Genomic DNA, 23,891 nt, shown 5'->3' with positions numbered 1-23,891 from the left:
TCTTGAAAGAGAGAAATTTCTTATTTATGCATGTTTAAGAAATTGGGAAGTGCTAGGTTTGACAATATAACAATATAGAATGGGATTGGCTCTAAACAAAAATGGTTTATTTGTGAATTGTTTTTGATTAAGTAAAATTGGTTTTAAAGGAATGCCTAAAACTCACCAGCTAACATCAAAAGACAAAAAAAGTTCAAAGCTAGCTACATAAAAATAGATAACAATAGGCCATAATAGGCCAACAGAACCAAACAATAGAAAAGATAGCCACAAAGAGGAACAAGTAGTCATAAACCACCAAAAGCCAAGGGCAAGACAAAAAACCAAGAATGTTGATTAGGGAATTTTTTCATTGACCATCTTCGTAGCCTTGAGCTCCAACTCTCCCATGGTATTTGCTGCAACAATCATCAAATGAATATAATCCTGAGAATTCTTATTTTCCCTATTCCTCTTGTCTGATCTCCTTCTATTGCTCAGACTCTCAGCCAGAAGGTTGTCCTCTTCATCGACGACCCTGATATCCTCAATGTCCTTATCCTCTTTCCCCCTACTCCTTTCCTCCATCATTGAGTGTAGCTATTTTATATGATCATTTAATAATTTGATAATATTGAGGCTCTGGTTAGCTGAGCTATGGAGAGAGCTCTCCATCCTTTCCATTCTTTTTTCCATATCAGTAACCCTCACATCTAGCTTGCTAATTCTGATGGTCCTATCTTCCCCTTCCTTCCTTTCCTACCCCTACATCCTAATCTTTATCTCTTCTATTTCATGGAAATTCCACTTAATAGACTAGAAATTTTACACCATACTATTGCTGGTATTGTTTAGGAGGTTCAGCCCCACCTCCCTAGCATTATTGCTTAGTATCACCAAAGTTGGGTTGATGATTTCCTCCAACTAAATTCTACCATCACTTCCTTCGAATACCTTTGGCTGGATATGTTTTTATCTGTGAATTATTGAATGATTCATTTGTTGTATTTACTTGAATTTTTCCCTTTAATTTTTTATTCTTATTTCTATGAGAGTGTTATTATTAAAAGACTCATGTTGGTATCTTTTCTCTTATATTTCTTATTTTTCTGAAAGTTTATCTTATATTCTAACAAGAAGAAACTTCAAAGAATATGGAACAATAAGAATTAAAATTTTATGCTAGCAAGGATTTTCTTTTGGGCCATTGTTGAAGATGCCAATCTATGTAGTGAGATAAATATTCTCCTTGGAACATAAACTTTTCAAAGTGAATTTATTTATTTATTTTTTTCTGTGTGTGGCTCTAGAGTTTGGGTGTAAGAGTTTTCTCAAGGATGAAACTTTTATGAAAATAGTAACTCCTCAAGTGATGTAATCATGTAACTTGTTCCTTGGAATATTTCATGTCTGCTCGTAGTTTAATTATTATGTATAATCTTGGTTGTCTCTTTCTAATGCATATTTTGAATGGATTTTCCTTTGTTTGGATTAGTTCTCACATACATGAATTATGTTTATCCATCCTCTAAATAGGGGTATCAATTTGTTTTAGAAATAACTAATTCTTGTTGTGTATGTTTTTTTGAGTTAGCTAGCACAGATGTCAATCAGAAACTCTTTAGAGGTTATGTAATAACATCATTTTCTCAATAAGGCCACAATCCCACAATCAAGTCTTGGTATGCTATTGAAGGCACAAGCTTCCTAGCTAGCCTATGAGGATGCATTGTTCATGTCATTATGGTTAGACTAACCATGTTGACCTATTGATCACTTTAGAAATAATCAAACCAATTGTATATGTACATGATTTAGTGTATACTAGATGTCAAGGATTTATTGACATTTTTTCAATAGTTATGCCTATGGTCATAAATCTGCATCATGTAGTTTTTTCTTGATAAGATAAGTCACATTTTTTTTTGAAAAGAAGATTCTCTACATGAAAGAGTCAAACATGTTTTAAATATCAGAATCATTGTCACTATGCTTTAAACTCATAAAAGAAAAACAAATAAAGTGTTATCAATTTAACTAGTCTTTCCATATAACATGTTTTTGTAGAAATAATTGTGCTAAACTACTTAGTAGACAAGACAAAAAGATTTCTTTTACCATGATCTAGAGAAGGAAAATAAATCAAGGGGACATTCAAGATGAAAAGATGAATTGCACTCCTTGTACTTGTTGTGATATCTTGATTCTTGAAGAAATTAGCACAAATTTTGGGGGAGTTTATTATGGTAATCTATCTCTTACCCTAGTGAAGAAGATGTAGTTACTTTAAGAAGTATGTTGTGAATTTCTATGGTTGATACTCTAATTTCACTGGTTGACATGAATTAATTGGTACTTTTACATTAGACTTAATGACACTTTGACATTGGTATTGTAGTATTTGGTTAAGTTGGTCATGGCATAGCTAGCCATACCATATATTGTTAGCATGAATGTTGATGGCATCCCTTTGGCAGAGTATCCTAAGAATTGCTAGAACACTTGGAGAGATTGTTAGCATGATTGACATGAGTGTCTTTGTCATTGATGTCAACATAGCATTATTTATGTGAATACTAGTAGAATAGAAGACAAAGAACAAGGTTGTACAGACTGAGTATAGATGCTCAGGTCAAGTGTAATTAAGGACATGTTCTACATTGTGTTTTGATGAAGTGGTTAAGTATGCATGAAGAAAGTTGAAGGCATGTAAAAGATGTGTTTGATTTACATAAGATAGTTTATAGAAAAAATACCTGAGAAGTAGTTTCTAATGATTGATTTGTATCTCTTTACTGAGATAGATTCATGATACATGCAATTAGATAGTGATAGTAGATAGCCTGATGACGACATCAGCAAGTGTGCAAGGTCTAAGATTGCACACATGAGAAGTTGTTAAGAATATGAGATGAAATTAATTTTCAATTACAAATAGATACATAATATTTTGTGATATCTTAATAAGGTCCTATTATAGTTAATTGGGAAAGTCTCAAGGCTAACTCAATAAATTATTTTGCAAATATGATAGAAAGGAATGTTATTTTCCTTATGATGATGTAAGGAATCAATGTGAATTTGAGAAGTGATAGGAAAAGTATTTGGTAAATGTGAGTAAGCAATTCAAGGGATTATTAGATACAAAGTTAGTGATCTGGTATTGAAATCAAAAGAGGATAAGTCTAGTAAGAGGACACCAAAGGAGCTATACATTTCTATTATTCTACAAGGAATAATATATAGATCAGTTGGAAATTGAGTTTAGTGGTCTTGCCCTTGAAGCTGTTGTTAGAAATGCTTTAAAATTACTAAGAGGGGGGGGGGTGTGAATCAGTTATTCAAGGTCTAAATGTCCTAGTCAAACTTTTCCCTAAGTATAGTGAGCCCATTCAACCATTCATTCATCCAAGCTTTAACTTTTCTAACCAACAAGTTACTATAAATCAACATGCAAGCATAACACATAAGAAATAAACACATAACACATCGATTTACATGGAAACTCAATTTGGGAAAAACCACTAGTAACATGCTACTCCATTCTCACTCTTCTGAAGTGATGCCCTATGAAAGGGTTACAACATACTGTTAAATGTGAACTTGTTAGATGATTTAACCACCCAGTTAGAAGTGGGCCTGGTTAGAGGACTTTAGAACATTCACTTGGAATGCCACCCTGTTAAAGGATTTACAAATGGTTATTAGGCCAACCTAAGTTGATAGGATTTTCAGATCTAATACAATTGCTAGAGAGTATTAGAAAATCTTGACTTGACTAAAACATACAAGTTATCTTGCAGATCTTAGATCACTTCTCAACTCATACCATTTCCTGGCCTTCAATCACTACAACTCTTGACAGCTTGCCCTCCTTTCAAGCTTAGTTTCCTTGAGTCTCCATGCTCAATGTACCAATGCAATCATCTCTTCATGACCACTTGTAGATGCAGAGCCTCTGTGCTCTTCCTTCTCCTAGATATCTCCTCCTTGAAACCCTTCAAATCACTTCACAAATTTGGCTCTTTAGTAGCAATAGTATCAGCAACATTTTCTTTTTGGTGTATGACTCCTTAAATAGAAGTCTTGGAGTCCTTTTCCTACTTGATTCTTCCATTCTTTAATTTCAATTCATATGGATTAGGTAGGATTCATTGTATCTAACCCATATTTTGTTTCCTCTAGAAATTTCTTGAATAATCCTTTAGAATTTGCCCAAAAATGGTTTACACAAAATTTTGTGCCACCAGCTCATCATCCTTATCTTCCAACTCATTCAAAAAATTCAAGGTAACAACTTTGTCCACTTAGATTTGGCAAATCTTCATTATTTGAAATAGTGTAGCAGCTCGACACTATTGAAATATTGGTGCTCGACACATACCATGTTACTCGACATCAACTATGTTTTTCTTGATGCTCGACACCTGATCTTCACTAGGCACCAACTAGGATTTTCCTAATGCTCTTGTTACATCTTGTTGATTGAATCCTCTTCATCAATCAACTAAGTGATAGTACTTGGATCTTTATAAGAGAATTTCATTCCTACAAGTAGTTGGTTTGACATCAATGAAAAAACAATGATTAACAACCTTCTTTTACAACAATCTTCCTTCTTTGCAACAATCTCCCTCTTTGATCTTCAATAATGAAATTTTCAATCAGATTTCCAACAACTATTTAGATAGTGAGTCCATCTACCTTCTACAACTCCTAACAAGGTTGGAATCTCCTAACAGGGATTCAAAGTCTCCTAATAGGGACTAATATGTATTGAAAGTATTTCATTGGCTCCTAATATAGTCCATCCTCTAACAAGGATCATTTATATTAGTACACCAATTTGTGGGTACCATCCCCATAGGGGTTTTCCCTTTGATTAAGGGTTTCCCAAGTTAACATATATGGTGTTATTTTGTATGAATATCTTCTTGTGGTTGTTTATTATATTTCTCACATGCTTAAGGATTAATAAGATTGATAAATGTTCTATTAGTTGGATAATTGATTCACACCCCCCCCTCTCAGTTATCTTGCTAGACTTTACTTTCTAACAATTGGTATCAAAGCCTTACGTCCTTGAAAAGAAAGCTTAACAACTTTGTGAGATCAATGATGGGTTAGTTCACAAAAGAAAGTCCTAAACTTGATAGAGTTAACTATGATAGATGGAAGGAGAAGATGAAGGCTTATTTTCTATGTATGGGTCCATGATATTTCCTTTTGATGAAAAATGACAAAAAGGTTGTGGAAGAAAGCAAGCTTGAGGAATGTAGTGAAACTAGAAGAGATTTGTTTATGCGCAATATGTGTGCCAAAGAAGCATTATTGTTAGCTCTTCCAAAAAATGAATATAGTCAAGTAAGGTATTTAGAAACATGTCATAAAAATTGGAAGGATTTAGAAATTATTTTTGAAGGAGATAAGCATGCTAAAAGAGTAAGACTATATAATTGGATATGTTTTTCTCAAGATGGTAGAATGATGCAAGAGGAATCTATGAGAAGCTATGTTGGAAGAATATCTGAGATTGTTACATGAATTAAGTCCTATGAAAGATCTAAAGAGGAAGATGAGATTGTGTGGAAGATTTTGAAACCCTTTAACACCACAATTCAAACAAGTAGCACATATGATTGAACTTCTGGTACCCTACACTAAGAAGTTCACCAGGGAACATCTACTTGGAAGATTGGAAGCAATAGAATCAAGTTTGAGGCAATATGGAGAATTGACCAGAATATAAATAAATTTTAGTGCATTAAGTTTCCATCCTTCTTTATCAAGAAGTGCAAGCACCAATGAAGACTATGTTAGCAACAATAGATCTAGATCTGAAGAAGACATGAAAATTGAAGAAGGAATAACCCTTCTTGTTAGAAGAGAACTAGATGGAAAGATTCATTTTTAATGTTGGACTTGTAATGAATTTTGTCAACATGCTTATAAGTGCCCTAAAAGAGAGAAAACATATAGAAGGAATTTCAAGCCTAGAAGACCTAGAGATTGTTTGTATGCAAATGAAGATGATGAATTTGAGGAAATAATTTAGAGAGAAAGTAATGATAAGTTAGGATTTGTGGCTAAAAGAAAAGAATCATAAAAGGGAAATTAGAGAAGAAAAAGCTTTAGTTTCACAAGTTGAAAAGAAATCTAACTATATCATAGATAGTGGATGTTCACATCATATGACTGGTGATATGAACAAGTTTGTTAAGTTTAGAAATCATGATTTAGAAATTGTTAGAGTTGGTAACAATGTACCCTATCATATCACTAGAATAGGATCTATTATTCTAGATGGAAAAACTAACATTGATGATGCTTATTTTTTTGATGGATTAAAGTATAACCTATTGATTGTTGGATAACTAGTTGATAAAGGCTATCAGTTGTAATTTACAAAGAAGACACACATTATCAAAGACAAAGATGGTAAGTTGATTGGAACTGGTATGAGATCTAGGGGCAATGTGTTTTAATTATACCCTAGTGAGATGACTTGTTTGGTTGCAAAAGTGGATAACAATTGGTTATGGCATAGAAGGTTTTGTCATATAAAATTTGATAATTTTGTGAAGGCTAGTAGTAAATTTGTAGTTAGAGATTTACCTAGAATCATGAAACCTACTAATGTTGTTTACAAAGAATGTATTATGGCTAAGAAGAAGAAGGTTTCATTTCCCAATAAGAAGTTCACTACCACAAAGAAATTTGAGATTATTTATACAGATTTAAGTGGTCCTACTAGAACAAGAGGATTCTATGGAGAAAGGTACTTTATGATTTTTTTTGATGATTTCACTAGAATGATGTGGGTAGAATTTCTTAAAGAAATATCTAAGGCATTTGAGAAGTTTAAGGTTTTTAAGAATAGATTTGAGAATGAATCTATTGTAAAGATTAAATGTTTGAGATTTGATAGAGGTGGATAGTTTACTTCTAGAGAGTTTAACATCTTTTGTGAAGATAATGGAATCAAAGGACAATTATCATCACCCAAAACTCTTAGGAATAATGGGATTGCAGAAAGAAGGAGCAGGTTGTATCAAAGGCAACAAGAGCAATGATGTTTGAGAATGATGTATCCAAGACATTTTGGAGAGAAGTAGAAAATAAAGTAGTATACATCATGAGTAGAGTACATATCAAGAAAGGTACCAACAAGATCCTTATGAATTATGGTTTGGAGATGCAACATTAGTAAAGTATTTCAGAATTTTTGAAAGTAAGTGTTATATAAAGAGAGATGATGATATTGGAACATTTGATCCAAGAAGTGATGAAGGTATGTTCCTTGTCTATTAATTGAAAAGAAAAGCTTATAGATGTTTTAATCAGAGAATCAAGATAGTTATCGAATGTGAAAATGTGATAGTGGATGAAAAGTTTGGATTTAAACAAAGAATATTGGATTATATTTTTGATGAAGAGGAAGAAAATCCTAAGCCTATTAGAGAAGATGTCAAATTTTTCTTTGAGACTAACATTGATTTGTAGAATGATGTTCAACAAAGCAAAGAATATAGGTCAAAACCAAGAGAATAAACAAGAGTTGCGATAGTAACTCCTACACCTAATAGACCCTGTTGAACAAATTATTGGAAGCAAAGATAAATGAGTAATGAAAAGAAACATAGCACATGAGTAATTATGCATGATTTCTCAAGTTGAAACAAAAGGCCCAGATGAGGCATGCAAGAAGGATCATTGGATTCAAGCAATGAAAGAAGAACTAGATTAGGTTGTGAAGAATGAGACATGGGAATTGGTTCCTAGGCCTAAAGACAAGAATGCCATAGGAAATAAATGCGTATTTAGAAATAAAATGAATGAACAAGGTGAAGTTGTAAGGAATAAAGCTAGACTAGTATGCAAAGGATATTATAGCAAGAAGGTATAGATTGTAAAAAGACATTTTCCCTTGTTTCTAGAATGGAAGTAGTGAGAATGTTCCTAGCTTATGCAACAAATAAGAAGTTCAAAGTGTATTAGATGGATGTAAAGTCAATTTTTTTGAATGGATAACTTGAAGAAGAAGTTTATATTTAGGAGCCTGGAGGATTTCCTTTGACTAAAGAAAATGACATGATTTGTAGATTGAAGAAAACCTTGTATGGTCTAAAGTAAGCACCTAAAACTTGGTATGCAAGATCGAACAAATATTTGGAAAAATTGGGATTTTCTAAAGGTACGACATACAATAACTTATATTTGAAAGAAGTAGAGAATGAATTATTGATCATTTTAATATTTGTTGATGACATAATCTTTGGAGGTAATGATGAAGTAAGTGATAAATTTGTTGTTGAGATGAAGAATGAATTTAAGATGAGTATGATTAGTGAGATGAGATTTTTCTTGTGTTTACAGATTGTGAAAAATAGTGATGGTATTTTCATATCACAAGATAATTATTTTAAAGAATTGCTGAAAAGATTTGGTTTGAAAAATTGTAAATCCATTGGTACACCTATGATAACTAGTCATAAGTTATCTAGCAAAGATGAAATAGCTACAATGGAGAAGAAGAAGTATAGATCTATGATTGGAGGTTTGAAATATCTCACTCACACTAGATTGGATATAGAAAATGAAATTGGGATAGTAGCAAGATTTCAAGCTCATCCTAAGAAATCTCGTTATGTAGTAGTAAAGATGATGTTCTGATATCTAAAGGGTACACTTGATTATGGATTATGGTATGATATATCAAGTGATTTCACTTTGTGTGCTTATAATGATATGGATTGAGTAGGCAATATGGATAAGAAAAAAGGCAATAGTGGTGGAGAATTTTTCTTCAAGGAAGACTAGTCTCTTGGCTAAGCAAGAAATAAGATTGTATCTCATAGAGTACAACTAAAGTAGAGTATGTGGTAGAAACAAACAATTAAAATTAGATAAAGTGGATGAAGCAGATGTTGAAGGATATGAGGATAGAGTTTTCAGAACCTATTATAATACATTGTGATAACACAAGTACAAAAGAATCTTGCATTGCATTCTATGTAATGCACTGCTCAAGAACCCAAATGAAATAAACATAATATGTTATAAATTTTACTAAACTATTTTTTGTTCTAAAGTTTATACAACATGAAAGTAATAATGTGGAAGTAATATACACAAACACAACATTTACACATGCAATTACAATATAGATTTCATTCCTTAAGGGTTCCTTCATGTCACATTTAATATTTTATTATTATTAATCATTCAAGTCTTAAGTAAAATGTCCATAGTCATGAAAATATAACATATTAATCTCATAATAAAATGCATGAATATAACTCATACAATGAAATACATCTAATGGATAACATCCATTGCACATGTTGTAGGGTATGTAGGAATAGGTACAAGTACATCAAAATATAAGATACATGATACCATCTAAATACATCAACTAAATAGAAGTCTCCAAGATAAGGATAAGATTGATAGAGGTACAACTACAACATCAACCTTCAAAAATCTATAAATCTGAGGGGGACCCAAATGGTAAGAAGTCTCTACCTTCTAACTATGTAGTTACCTAGTCAAGCTTCCACTCCCACCATCTAGGGAAGATAATAAAAAATCCACATATAGAAAATACAACCATAAAAAAATTTAGGAAAGGAATTCTAATAGCCAAATCTACCTCAAGGGTAACACAAACTACTCAAGAAGAAAAGATAACCAAAGTTGAAAGAACACTCATTCAAAATCAACACATATCAAGTCAACATACATATACCAAGTATATATTGAGTACTAAAATCATGAGATAAAGTCCAAAAAATATATCCACCTCAAGTTACAAGACACATGTTAAAAGAACGATCACCATGAATCACCAATCATCATCAATGAAAGTAAACACCAACAATAATACAACACCAATAACTGCACCACTAGAGGAAAATATAAAATCTATGGAGAAGCCTCGTGCTACATACTAGGGAGTGTCATCACAAGATCAAACTACTTGAGTTACCCTAGACTAGTCTCTCATTAGACCCTAGACCCTCAAATGTTGAGTTATCTTGGACTGGTCACTCTAGATCCCATACCCTCAACATGAAACATGCCAAACCAAAATACCCTCTCATGAAGATGAGGAAAACTAGTCATACCTTTCACTAGGTATTATCTCATTCCCATCCTTATCCTATACAAGCACTCAAGGCATGAGAAAGATACATCTCTAACTTATCTTTTTAATGTAACTCAAGGAAAAGTGCTAGGAAAGATATTTTAATTGCTATGTTATCACTTATTACACAACTTATAATAAGTTACCCTGGCACTGACCACTTTGGGGCGCAAACCCCTATTGTAAGCCACTTCCAAAGATAGATGCCTAGAAAACCTTCCCTAAGCATATAAACCATAGTTGTGTCCTATACCACAACACCCGTAATGATAGAACTTGGTTCTTTAATAGGCAACCCAAAAATAATTTGATTCTCAAAACCTAAGTCGTCACTAAAAATATCTTGAAAGATGCCTCTTGTGCACATCCTTGTTTGACCCACCAAATAGTTCACATAAAAGCAATCAAAAAATAAAACATCACATTAAAATTTCCAAAACCCATCACAAAATGAATACCAAAAATCCTCAAATAAGCACATAGTAAATAATACAAGGTTCCATCAAATTATTTGTATTAGGTTGTTTTCAAAAGTTTTGTTTCATTACATAAAGGATATAAAAGTGTAGATAAATTAGTATGTTGATTATCTAATAAATTTAGAATTAATTATTATATGTTAAATCAATAATAATTAACAATAAAGATAAAACATTTTCAAAGTTCATAACAATGAGTCTTTATGCATATTCTCTATGTAAATTAGCTGGTAATTTAAATGTTATAATCCCACATGGAATGATACAAATATGCAACCTATATTTTTGGAAAGATAATTTTGAAAAAATTTCATTTGAATTGTGTAAAATATGAATCATCTTAGCACTATTCATATTTGAAGGTTACTAGCTTAAAAGAAAGAGCATAACTTTTTTTTGAACTATTGGATCTTCATGAAAACCAAGAAAAGTATTCATAATAGAATACTTTACAATTAAAAAGAATATATTTTTGTAACTATATATTTTGCAAAAGTTATAAGTGATAGAATCCAAGGTGTTTAGCTTAGTTAGTTGAAGCAATGAGTTCTCATTGTGGATACCTAGGTTCAACTCCCAAGAGAGACATCTTTGTGGAATTCTATGTTGTGAATCTTTGTCTTCTATTGATTGTATTCATCTCATTGTAAGAAGTGGATTCTAAGTAGCGATTCTTACTCTTCCAATTCTTGTTTCTGGTGTGATTGCCCAAAATGAGCTCGAATAAGTTGTAATTGTTGTTCTTAAGGAGCACCTTATATGTAAATGATCTTAATATAAAAAAGTTACAAGTGACTATTTGTGTGTCTCTAATTGAAAAATCAAGTTCAAATAGGCATAGTTTAGCATGACAACCAACATTTAACCATGTCTATACAAAACAATCATATATAGTTTTTATATGTTAAATAAAATCCAAAGGTGTATCTAAAAGTATCTTTACATTTTTGATAAAATATATTAAATAAAAGTTATAGCAAAATCCCATGTTTCAAACCCTCGAGCTAACACACAAGTAACTACAAAAATTTTTTTTATAATCAAGAAAACATAGAGATTACAATATTTCCAATTGAAATTACAAAGAGATTTGAAAACCCTTACCTTCAAACACCAAGTTGATTCATTTTTTATTAAGTAAAATATGTTTTTTTTATAGGGGTTCTTGGAACCCACCAATTCACAATATAAAAATAAATAACAGTTTAGGTCTAGCAACTAAGTAGTAGAAAAATAATAGGCCAACCTTACAACAAATACAAACAAAAACCAAAGGGCCAAAAACCAGGAAAACAACAAAAACTAGGAAGAGCAATTAGGGAACAAGATCTTTAGCCAACTCCTATTTCTTCAACTCCATCTCTTCCTTGTCCTCTACCTCATCAGTCTTTGAGTGACTATCGTCTTGAGAAGCCAACTCTTCCTACTTTCTCTTTTAAACTCTACTCTTTCTTCTCAGGCTCTCCTCCTACAAGGACTTGTCCTCCTCAGTCACCCTGGTCCTGCCAATGTCCTTTTCCTCCATCATCTTGTATAGTTGAATGATGTTATCATTTAGACCTTTTTTAATGTTAAGGCTCTGATTATCCAAGCTGTGAAGCATACTCTCCATCCTTTCCACCCTTTTTTAATTTATGAAACCCTACCTTCTAGTTTGTCAAATTTGACATTCTCTCCCACCCCTTCTAGCCTATCCTAACCATGCAATATATACTTTATTTCCTCAATTTCATGAAATATCCATTTTAAGGACCAAAAATTATCTACGAGGCTATTTTTGGCATTGTTTAGGAAATTCATACCCAACTCCCACGCATTGTCACTTAGAATAACTAGACTAGGATCAATAAGCTCTTCTAGTTGAATAGTACCATCCCTACCCTTGAGCACCTCCAGGTTTATGTGTTCTCTGATAAGCCCCATCTTGGCTATACTTGCATGGAAATTCCTCCAAATAGTTTTTCTACTCTTTTCATCCAAAAAAAGCATTGTTTTAACCACACCTTCTTCCCCCTTCCTTTCATCCCAACCTTTAGAAAAACTCTGCTTACCCTTGCCTTGACCAAACCCAATTAGAGACTTTACTCCCAAGCATTGAAAAAAAAAATTTACTTCAAAACTTGAATGCATAACCTATAACTTGTCTTCTAAAATCTCTATTCTAAATTATCTTATTGTTCTCCCAATTTTTTATTTTTTTAAAAAAATGACCAGAATGACCTCTTAATAAAGAAAAATAAATAAATAAAACTAATCAACTAAAGTTTCTAAAATGAGTAAACTTACAAAAGAAGGTAACTCAACTGAAATAAAATAAATAGTTTTACTTTGTTTTCTTATATTTTTAAAAAATAAATAATATAACTTTACTTTTTTTTAAAGAAAAGAAATACACAATTTCTTCTTTTTTTCCTTTCTTTTAATATTAAATAAATAAATATTCCTTATTTATTTACTTTCTTTTCACAAAAATAGACTTATCTTTTTATAATAAAATAAATAAATATGATTTCTTTTAAATTAAATAACTTATTCCCCACTCAAAATTTTTATTTTTATTTTATTAATTAATTGGCAATTACATTGCATACAAATAGTTTAATCAATAACAATAATTAAAGCCCACTAATTATGTGCAACTCTAATTTTATTATCATTGATTAAATATTCATGATAAATCAATATTTAGTCTTTAATATTTTAATTTATCTTTTTCTAACTTCCCCATTTAGACTTTTAAAATCAAATATTTTAAATAAAATAAATAAATATTTAATTAATTTAATTTCCCAATTAATTAAATATCTTGATATTATAATTCTTCCTTTTATTTAAATAGGATTTAATAATTCTAATATTATGTGATTGATCTAAATATCATAATTAAACCTTTTACCAAATAAATAACATAGTCAACTCCACATAAGCAAAACCATTCAAAATCCAAACTCACACAACACACACAAAGATAAACTCAAGGGTTTAAAAAGGGTTGGAGAGTTAGATACGAGTCCTCCTTGTAGGATAAGTGTTTAGGGTATGGGGGTAAAAGTACAAAGATGTGTCACCTTTCTTGCTGACTTATTAGAATGACTGAATTTGAGTATTTCTATCTAAAATCAATTTTGTTCAAACATATGATCTAGACAAATTCACTCTAGCTAAGTTATATATGGTCTCACACTTTTCCAATTGGAAATGTCTATTAAATGCATGTTTTATACTAGTTTATATCCAATTACTAAAGAAATAAAATTATTTCAGAAAACTGACATATCAATAACTCTTAATATATTTTTATGATATTCTTTTAGTAACATATAAACATCATTTTATAGAGTTCAAAGTCAAGAACATTCTCATATAGAGTTTATAGTATTTTAATTAGATATAGTATATTGTAATTAAAAAATTCTACAAGTATGTATTTTAACACCTAAGAAGATGTCAAGTTTGAGGAAGGGAAAAATGTCATATAAAAAAAATTTAAAAATTACATGACGTTCTAGAAGAGAGAATCCTCTTCAAGAATATATAAATTTTCTTTTCCTTAGAAAAGATTTATTTTCAAAAATGTGATGGGGGATGAAAACTATCGATTTTAGATCAGTTAATTTTGAATCGTTATAAAAGATAAAATATAGGTCTGAAGCCAATTTTTATTTTTGTTTGTTCTAGCTATACATGTTATCTATAACATAATCTAAGATCGAAGGGAAATGTGTATATTTCCATATTATTTTGTGGTGGGAACTAGACCCCTAATTTTCATCATTTTTTAGCAAGTAAAAAATTATCTTTAAAAATAAGGAAAATATATCAATTCTTATTCCAAATAATTATTAAAAATTATAATCCTAAAATTTATCCATTTCTATACATTTCATTAGTATACTTTATTATCAAATTCTAAATAATACTACCATTGTTATGTCATTGAAGATGAATAGTTATACTTTTGTTAGCCTTTTACTTTATAAAAGGGTGACACATGTTTGTGCTTTTACCCATGGTTGGAATTGGACCTAATCATTATCTTCCCATTCTTACCATTGAGTTATTATGATAGGGAACACTCATCTTGGTAATTCAGGGAAGTTGATGTCCAATTTTTGCAACTTGTAGAAAAGACAAACATGTACATGTGCATATATATATTTAAAATAGATAGTTAATGGTAGGGAGTGGTAAGTCATGTAGATCCTAACTAGTAGGTGACTAAAACTCCCTCCCTTAACCACATCATAAATGTTAGACAAAAAAGTAAAATTGACACACGCACCATACACATGCAAGTATGGGGTAAGTACCATAATGAATCATGAGTTAACTTAGCAAATGCATATATATATATAACAATGCATTACTATGAATGTAAAACAATCATCATTAAAGACATATCATCTAACATCATTATAAAAACAATATAATTTACTAACTATCATTAAAGAAACATTAACACATGAGTAATCATAATCATTAGACATCAAATGAAACATAATCAACTATGTAATCATAAATGATATTTTGAAGTTATGAAATAACATCATACCATATATCTCTAAAACTAACACATGTATGAAATATGCCTAAAAGAGTTCAACATTATAAAGTAAAGCAAACTATGGGTGGGCATTACATTCTAAGACTAAGCATATATCTATTAAGTATCATGTTTTGAGAGAGAAAGTTGTAGAGAAAGAAATTAGATTGGAGCATGTAAGTACAAAAGAGTAGATTGTAGATATCTTTATGAAGCATTTGCCTAAAGATACATTTGAGCTTATGTGAGGTATGCTTGGGGTTATGCCCCTATCTACTTTTGAGTAGATGATGTAGAGATTGCATTAGTCTAGTGGTACATAGTACTATTGTTTGACTAGATGAATGTTGATGCTTCTTGTATGGGGGAGTATCTGAGATGAACAGAGTCATAAAGGACTCTTGGTAGCTAGTTTAGAATAGTGCTTTTAGACACTTGAGATGATTGAAGACTTGGAGCTCAGATGATTAACATAATGAAGCCTTTGTCATTGATGTCAATGGGGGAGAAGTATACATGAAAAACATCTTCTAATGAGGGAGAGAGAGTGTACATGAAAGACATTTCCTATGTATGGGGAGAGATTGTGTATGAGGGAGAAGTGCTATAATGAGAAGGATTGTTGATGTCAATAAATGGGGAGAAGCTATGAACAATTTATTTCTGGACATCCATGAAAAATGAGAGTTGTTCCTAAGAATTATAGTGTGAACAATTGATGCGAATCCTAAGAAAGAGATGAAGATAGAGAAAAATTTCAGTGAGTTTTAGATTTGATTGATGAAGAAGATTTAAAAAGATGAGAACAACAACAACAATAACAACATCAAGAGAGTTTGATTTGGTATTCTTGGGACTTAGATGTTTTTCATCTATCTTGTCGTCAATGCCAAAGGGAGAGATTATTTGCATGAATGGTGATGGTATTACTTTAGGGGAGTATCATAAGCATTGCTAGAAGACTTGGAGATATTTTTAGCATGATTGACAGGTTGCATTCATGACTGTATTTGTCATTGATGTCAACATAACATTATTTTTGTGAAGACTAGCAGAGTAGAAGCCAGAGAACAAGGTCATAAGAACTAAGTATTGATGATCAAGTCAAGAAAACTTAAGGATGTGTTCTACATTGTGTTCTAATGGAGTGGTTAAGTTTGCATGAAGAAAGTTGAGGACATGCAAAAGATATGTTTTATTTACAGAAGACAGTTTATAGACAAAGTATCTAAGAAGAAGTTTCTGATGATTAATTTGTATATCTTTACTAAGATAGATTCATGATACAGTTAGAAAATGATTGTAGATAGCTTGATGATGACATCAAGGAGTGCACAAGGTCTGAGGTTGCACATGTGAGAAGTTGTAAAGGTTGTGAGCCAATAGTGATTTATAATTACAAATAGATGCAATATTCTATAACATCTTAATAAGGTTTTATTATAATTAATTGGGAAAGCCTCAAGGCTAACTCAAGAAATTATTTTGAGGATATGGTATAAAGGAAGATTATTTTCCTTTTGATGATGTAAGGATTTTAAGTGTTATGTGAAGTATTTGCTAAATGCAAGTAAGTGATCAAAGGGATTATTGGATGTGAACTTGGTGATCTAGTATCGAGATCAAAAGAGGATAAGTTTGGTTAAAGGAAAAATAAGGAGCCATAAATTTCTATTATTCAACAAGGAATAATACAAAGAACATTTGGATAGTGAGTTTAGTGGTCTTGCACTTGAAGTTGTTTGGATAGGGGTCCATCGACCTTCTACAACTCCTAACAGGGATTCAAAGTCTCCTAACAAGGACTAATATGTATTGAATGCATTTTATTGGCTCCTAATAGGGTCCATCCTCTAACAAGGAACATTTATATTAGTAGACCATTTTTTGGGTACCATCCCCACTGGGGCTTTCCCTCTAATCAAAGGTTTCCCTAGTTAACATATCTAGTGTTATTGTGTATGAGTATCTTCTTATGGTTGTTGATTATATTTCTCACATACTTAAGGATTAATAAGGTTGATAAATGTTCTAATAGTTGGACAATGGATTCACCCACCCCCGCCCCCCCACTTATAGTTATCTTGGTGGACATTAATTTCTAACAATTATCTTAGCTCGATAGAATTGCGATATTGATTATTTCATATGCGATACAATTTTGTGATCCTGTTATGATTGAGATTCACTTGTGTGTTATATATATATAGGCGTTGGGTTATGGATTGATATTCATTATAGAAGGTAATATGTTCAATTTTATGACATTTGGTGTTATTCAAGCTAGATAGTATATAGTCCAATTACCATTGTATTCATGTTCTTGAGTTAAATTTCTAAAAGCTTCAAACTTTGGTATACAATTGACAAATACATCTTAATTCAACGGATTTCATTATTTATATGGAGATCATTAGTACACAATTAATATTGCATTCAAGATTTATAACATATCATTTAAACCTAGATTCATTCATGCTGGGTTCATTATATTGCATGTGTTATTGTTATCAAATTAGTACTTTGGACAATAATCAGTCATTTGGGTAGTCACATGGTTTTCTTGCTAGAATTGAAAAGACTTTATGTTTTTGCAAATGTATAGTTGGGATGCATCTAGTGAAAAATTAGGACACTTCCAATGGATTTTTTTTAAAATTTTGTATGATTTTGGTTTTTAGTTTGAAGTTTGACAACATGTTGTGTCTAGAAGTGGATAGGGGGCACAACACAACTGGGAGATCCACATGACGTATTTCATGTGCCTATATAAACATTTTATATATCAAAACTAATCTAGGTCTCTTGTGTTGATCTTAGATTGGTTTTCACAAGTGAGTGTCAACACACTTAAACCATTTACTTAGTTCATGTCAAACTAGTAATACATGATGAGCACAACATGTAAATATTAGACCATGCTAAGTTGTGATGAGTTCCGAGTCAGTCAAGTGCTAAGAAGATAGACCATGCCAAGTGATCCAAGTTCTGAGTAAATAGTAGATGCCAAGTAGTTCAGGTGCCGAGTCAAAAGTAGAAATACAATGTATGCCAAGTATCAAAGACTTCATATGCCGAGTAACATAGTTTGGACATATTTGTTTCTAATGGTACAAACAACTATGTCAACCATTTTTGAGCTGACTTCAGGATAGATTTTGATAATTTGGAAATAAGGATGAATATATATGCAAATTCCCTATGCAATTACATGTAACCAATCAAAAAATTGGAAGGTTTAAGCAGAAAAATGGATGAATCTTAGTTGTAGATTCATACCTAACCCTAAGCCACTAGAGTCTTCTTAAGGAGGACAAAGCCCCAAATTTTTATTGATGATCACAATAGTGTACAAGGGGTGAATGATCGAATTGGAAGAGAAAATAAGATAGTATTGTAGAAGCATTCGAGGTGACTTAGTAGTAAGAGTAAATTGCTAAATCAGTTAGAGAAGAACAAAGGATAGAGAAGGATACAACATTGATACATTAGATCATGAAGGATCAATCATAGATTTTATAGAGGTGATCTGTTATTAGGCAAGCTAGTTCAAACCACAGGATCTATGTTGAGATATTTTAATAGGGTGTTGAAATCTTCTAACAAGGTGGGACTTAATAGTCTTTGTAAGCCTTTAATAGGGTAGGCCTTTCACAGGAAAGATCATGATTCATGGTCAAACCATTGTAACCTTCATTAGATACACTTTATTGCTATAGTAGTGAAGATTTGTGGGTGTTATCCCCACCCTAGTTTTACCTTCTCACTTGGAGGGTTTTTGGGTAATCATATCTAGTGTTATTTGTGTGTTTGATTACATGTTTACATGATTGATGCATATGCCTTACATGTTATTTCAGTATATTAATGCATGTAGTATATGAATGGTGAAAGTTTTATGGGTCCAAGTTTAAACTCCTCATTAACCACCCCCCCCCCCCAACCCTAGAAGTTTACTCTCTTCCCACTTGTAATTTCAACAACTGGTATTAGAGCCAAGTTCTTTGAAAGAGAAGCTTTGCAGCTTAGAGGAAAGATATTGAAATGGAAGTCTATGAGTTGGGAAAGACTATTGAGAACTAGGACATTGAAATACATCTCATACTACATCAACTAAATGAAGCAAGAGAGGAACTGAAGAAATCCTTGAAGAGAAGGAAATAGACTTTTATTGTAGAGAATGACACACTATACAAAATGATAGATGCCACCAAGCTATTTTTTAAGTTCATGCTGAGCTAGTAACATATGAGTGTCAACACACCTAAGAAATTTACTAAGTTCATGTTGAGCTAGTAAGATATGCCGAGTATAATATGTATAGATGTCAAGTTGCAACAAGTGCCGAGTCACTCATGTACCAATTAAATAGTAAATGCTAAGCAAATAAATAGTGCCGAGCAAGTTTCAAGTGTCGAGTGAATAGTAGATGTTGAGCAGTTCAAGAGCTGAGCCACACAAGATTATAGTATATGCTGAGCATCAGTATTGACAAGTGCCGAGTAACACAAAAATGACCTAGTTGTTTGTGATGGCACAAAAAACTATGTAATCCATTTTTGAGCCAACATATGAATAGATCTCAAAGCTTTGAAGATAAGATCGAATCTATTTGGATTCCCTATGTGATCAACATGCAACCAATAAGAAAAATGAAAGGAATTGAGAGAGAAAATTAGATGAATCTCAATCATAGATTCATACCTAACCCTAAGCCACCAAATTATATTAAAGGGAGACGAAGCCCCATAATTCAATATGCATGAGAGAGCATTAGAGAATGCATGTGAGGAGGTGATACTAGAAAATATTTGAAGGAAGTGAAAGAGGTGAATTGAATAGTATACATTCAAGGTGACTTAGAAGAAGGAAAAAATTACAGAACTAGTTATCAGAATAGAGGATGAAGGTTACAAAAATTTCATATCAGATTAGAAAGGATTAAGAAGGACTAAACTGAAATCTAAAATCAGAAATACTAGATTGTAAGTGTATCAGATCAAACATTATACTGTATTTTCTAACAACTGGATTAGAAAAATGAAATCCTTTGTATTAAGGTTGAGTTAATAGTCATTATGAAATCCTTTAATAGGGTGACATTCTAGGTGAGTGTTCTAAAGTCCTTTAGTTAGGTACACTTTTAACAGGGTGTTAAAATCCTTTAACAAGGTGGGATATAACAATCCTTTGTAAGCCTTTAATAGGGCAGGCCTTTCACAGGGAAAATCATGAGAATGGTTAAACCATGCAACCTTAATAGGTGAACTTTATTTCTACAGTAGTGAAGAGTTGTAGATGTCATCCTCACCCTAGTTTTACCTTCTCATTGGAGGGTTTCTGGGTAATCATATTTGATGTCAAGTTTATTTATGTGAATGTATTTACTTTACATGTTATTTCAATATGTTTATGCATGCATTTATTTAAAGCTAAAAGTTTTTAGAGACTAGTACTTCTGATTCACCCCCCTCAGAAGTATACATTTCCCATTTTTATTTCCAAAAATTAGTATAAGAGCTAAGTTCTCATTAGGAGAAGGCTTATAGCTTGGAGAAAAGATCCTGAGATGGAGGTTTGAATCAAGAGATTGAGATATATATCTTACTGCAATAACTGGATGAAATCTAAGATGCCTTGAGAAGTTTTCTAAAAAGAAGGAAAGAGATTGCTATAGCTGAAAATGACACTCAATACAAGGAAATTGACACCACAAAGTTATTTGTAGATGCTAACTCCTGTGAATTTGATGAAGAAATTGTTTGATGAAGCAATTGTAGATCTCATGGAAAAGAATAGAGTGCAAGTTGAGGAGATTAGAAATCTCAAGTTGGAGCAAGAATCACAAGCAATATTGCTATGTGAGGTGACAAAGCAAAAGAAGAAAGCTATAGAAGACAAGGCCATGATTGAAGAAAACAAAATAATTTTAGCAAACACATTGGAAGAAAAATTAGTAGAGCTATTTAGGATTTCAAAAATGCAATTGGACACCCTAAGCCAAATGATGAATGCCCATCATGAGTTGAATTTCAAGGACATTGAGATAACTATATTGAAGTTGTAGGATGAACAACTATAGAATGACCTAAAAGGAGAGAAGGAGTTTGTTGAAATTTTTAACAAGCCAAATGAAGCCATCAAGTGCTTTGAGCAACTACTAAAATCCACTAGATCTAGTAAAGACACATTAGGATTGGGCTACACAAGCACTGAAGAAGGAGAATCATCCAAAGATGTTGAGGAAAGAAACAATAAAGGTAAGAATTCTAAACCTACTTTTCATCATTGTGGAAAGAAAGGACATACAACTAATGTTTATAGGAGTAAGAATGATAGTCAGAATACTAAGCCAAAAAGCATGAGACATTGTTATAAGTGCAACAAACAAGGTCATCAGGCTCATGAATGTATAACCAGAACCATGCATGCACCAAAATTTGAAGGACACTACTAAAATTGTTAGAAGTTTGGATACACAACCTTTGAATGAAGATCCAAGTTTACATGGTCATCAAACAAGGGAAGAAGCCATGACAATTTCTATAATTGGGATTACAATACAAGACATAGCTATCATTATTGTCAAGAATATGGACACATCCCTAAGAATTGCATAAGAACACATTTTAGAGGTAGCTACAACAAATGGTTGAGTCAAACTACATGCTTTAGTTGTTTGAAGATTGATCATATCAGAGAGGACTGCCCAACAAGGACAAAGGTACCTAACTCAAAGTTCAACAAGAGAAAAGGAAAGGTTGATATTGAGCATGTTAGAGGAGAAATGAACAAAATATGGAGCAAGAAAGATGGATGCAACACATCAAATAAAGGGATCACTTCACCTGAAAGGTCAAGTGATCACATCTCATCAAACTAACAAAAAGGAGGTATGTGGGACTGATTTTTAAATGCCTCATCATACATCAGTTCCAAGATAAAGTTATTGCTAAAAAGGAAAAATTAGCATGAATAAAGATGCAAGTCAACAAAGAAAAACAAAGATCAAACTTTAATTTTTCATCTTGTTGCCGAGTGTGAAAACTTTTCTTCAATTGCCAAGTAAATTCTAAATGTCAAGTTGTCAACCAAAGTTAGTTGAAGCAGAGTTAGTAGTGTCTACCAAGTAAAGGAAATTCCTATCGGAGTTGAGTAAGGCTAATTCTAACTACTATCAAGTGATGGAAAATCAATGGATGTCAAGTGAAACAAAAATTGTATAGGAGTTGAGTTTATAGCTATACATGCACCATGCATTAAATGCTATAATTTGAAAGTGTATAAAGTAGATTTTCTCTCATTTTTGGTCATTATGAAGATAGAGCAAGAGCAAATAGAGTGAAGAAGTGATTGATGAGTAGAGATTGGAGCTTTTGCATAGATTCTAGCAAAGATCAAGCTATCGATCTAAAGGTATTCGTCAAATGCTGAGTTACACAGTTACACAATTTAATATCTATTGAAACCCTAGTTTACAAAATGGCCTCTAGCTCTAGAAATCCTAAGAATAAGGAACCTTTTTAAGTTTAGTTGGTTAGCAATGAGGTTAAGAAATTAGACTTTAGCCTATTCTTAAAGTTGTATATAAAAATGACTCGACAAGTGCATTATATATTATTCCACCCAAGGTCATAATGGTTCAGGATGTAAGAAAATGTTATAACTGCAAGGTTGGAGGGATAGGAGTCATGGAAATTTGCCAGGCATATGATAAACTATGTGAGAATGGAGTGTTGAAAGAAGAATTCCAAATTGTAGAAAGGAAGGACTTAACCCATGCCCTAGATTTCTCCACTATCTTTAAGACTGAATGGATGCAAATTGTCTTGAGTAGAATCCATGATGGATGCATATAGTTGTAAGGAGGATTTATCAAACTATCAAAGAGGATTGTGCATAGGGTTACAAGATATCCAACCCTAGAATGGCCCAAAGCTTTAAGGAGTGACTCAAAAGAAGTAATTGAGAAAAATATAGGGGCAAAGTGGAATAAGAGAGGAATGACCATTGATACCATCAAGGATCCACTTATTGAATTTATAGTGAAAGTCATATCTCACAAATTCTATCAATCAAGCCAACTAAATAGTGTTCCATGTATAACAATTGATGTAGGATACAAGATTGTGAACAAAGATCATACTTATGATCTTGCAGAGCTACAATTGTAGCAAATCATGGAAAATTTAGGAGCAATAAGGAGATCAAAAAGTGCTCAATGCAAATTTGGTTCAATTTTGATTTGTATATTTTTCTATGTTCAAAATGAGTTTCCCTCTTTTGGTAAGGTAGGATGGAAGACCAATAGGTATATGGAAGTACAAATAAATGAGTACAGTCCTTGCAAAGGAAGTTGACAAGACAACAAAAATATTTGGAAACTATGATGTTGTCAAATCCAAGGTTGAAATGGAGTTGAAAACTGCCTCAACTCTCAAAAAGAAGGCTAAAATGGTTAAGAAGTTGAAAGAAAAATTTGGTGAAGGAGCCAAAATTGATAATGATGATGATGATGAAGAGGAAGAAGAAGAATAGAGCCAAGAACCTCTTTCCCTAACCCAAGGTATGGGTGAAGATAAAGAAGAAGAAGGTGCTTAGGAGGAACAAGCTGAGGAAGCACCAACAAAACAAGAGTCAAAGAAGAGAAAGGCTAAGACACAACTTGTAGCTCAACCCAAGGGTAAGAAAATTGTAAAACCAAGCCTACTACTCCAGCCATAAGAGCAACCACAAGGACCAC

This window comes from Cupressus sempervirens, chromosome 2, assembly GCF_028749045.1.
Source record: "Cupressus sempervirens isolate cs-2001-9-10 chromosome 2, ASM2874904v1, whole genome shotgun sequence".
In the NCBI taxonomy this organism is placed as follows: domain Eukaryota; kingdom Viridiplantae; phylum Streptophyta; class Pinopsida; order Cupressales; family Cupressaceae; genus Cupressus; species Cupressus sempervirens.
Note: the sequence above shows the minus strand (reverse complement) of the source record.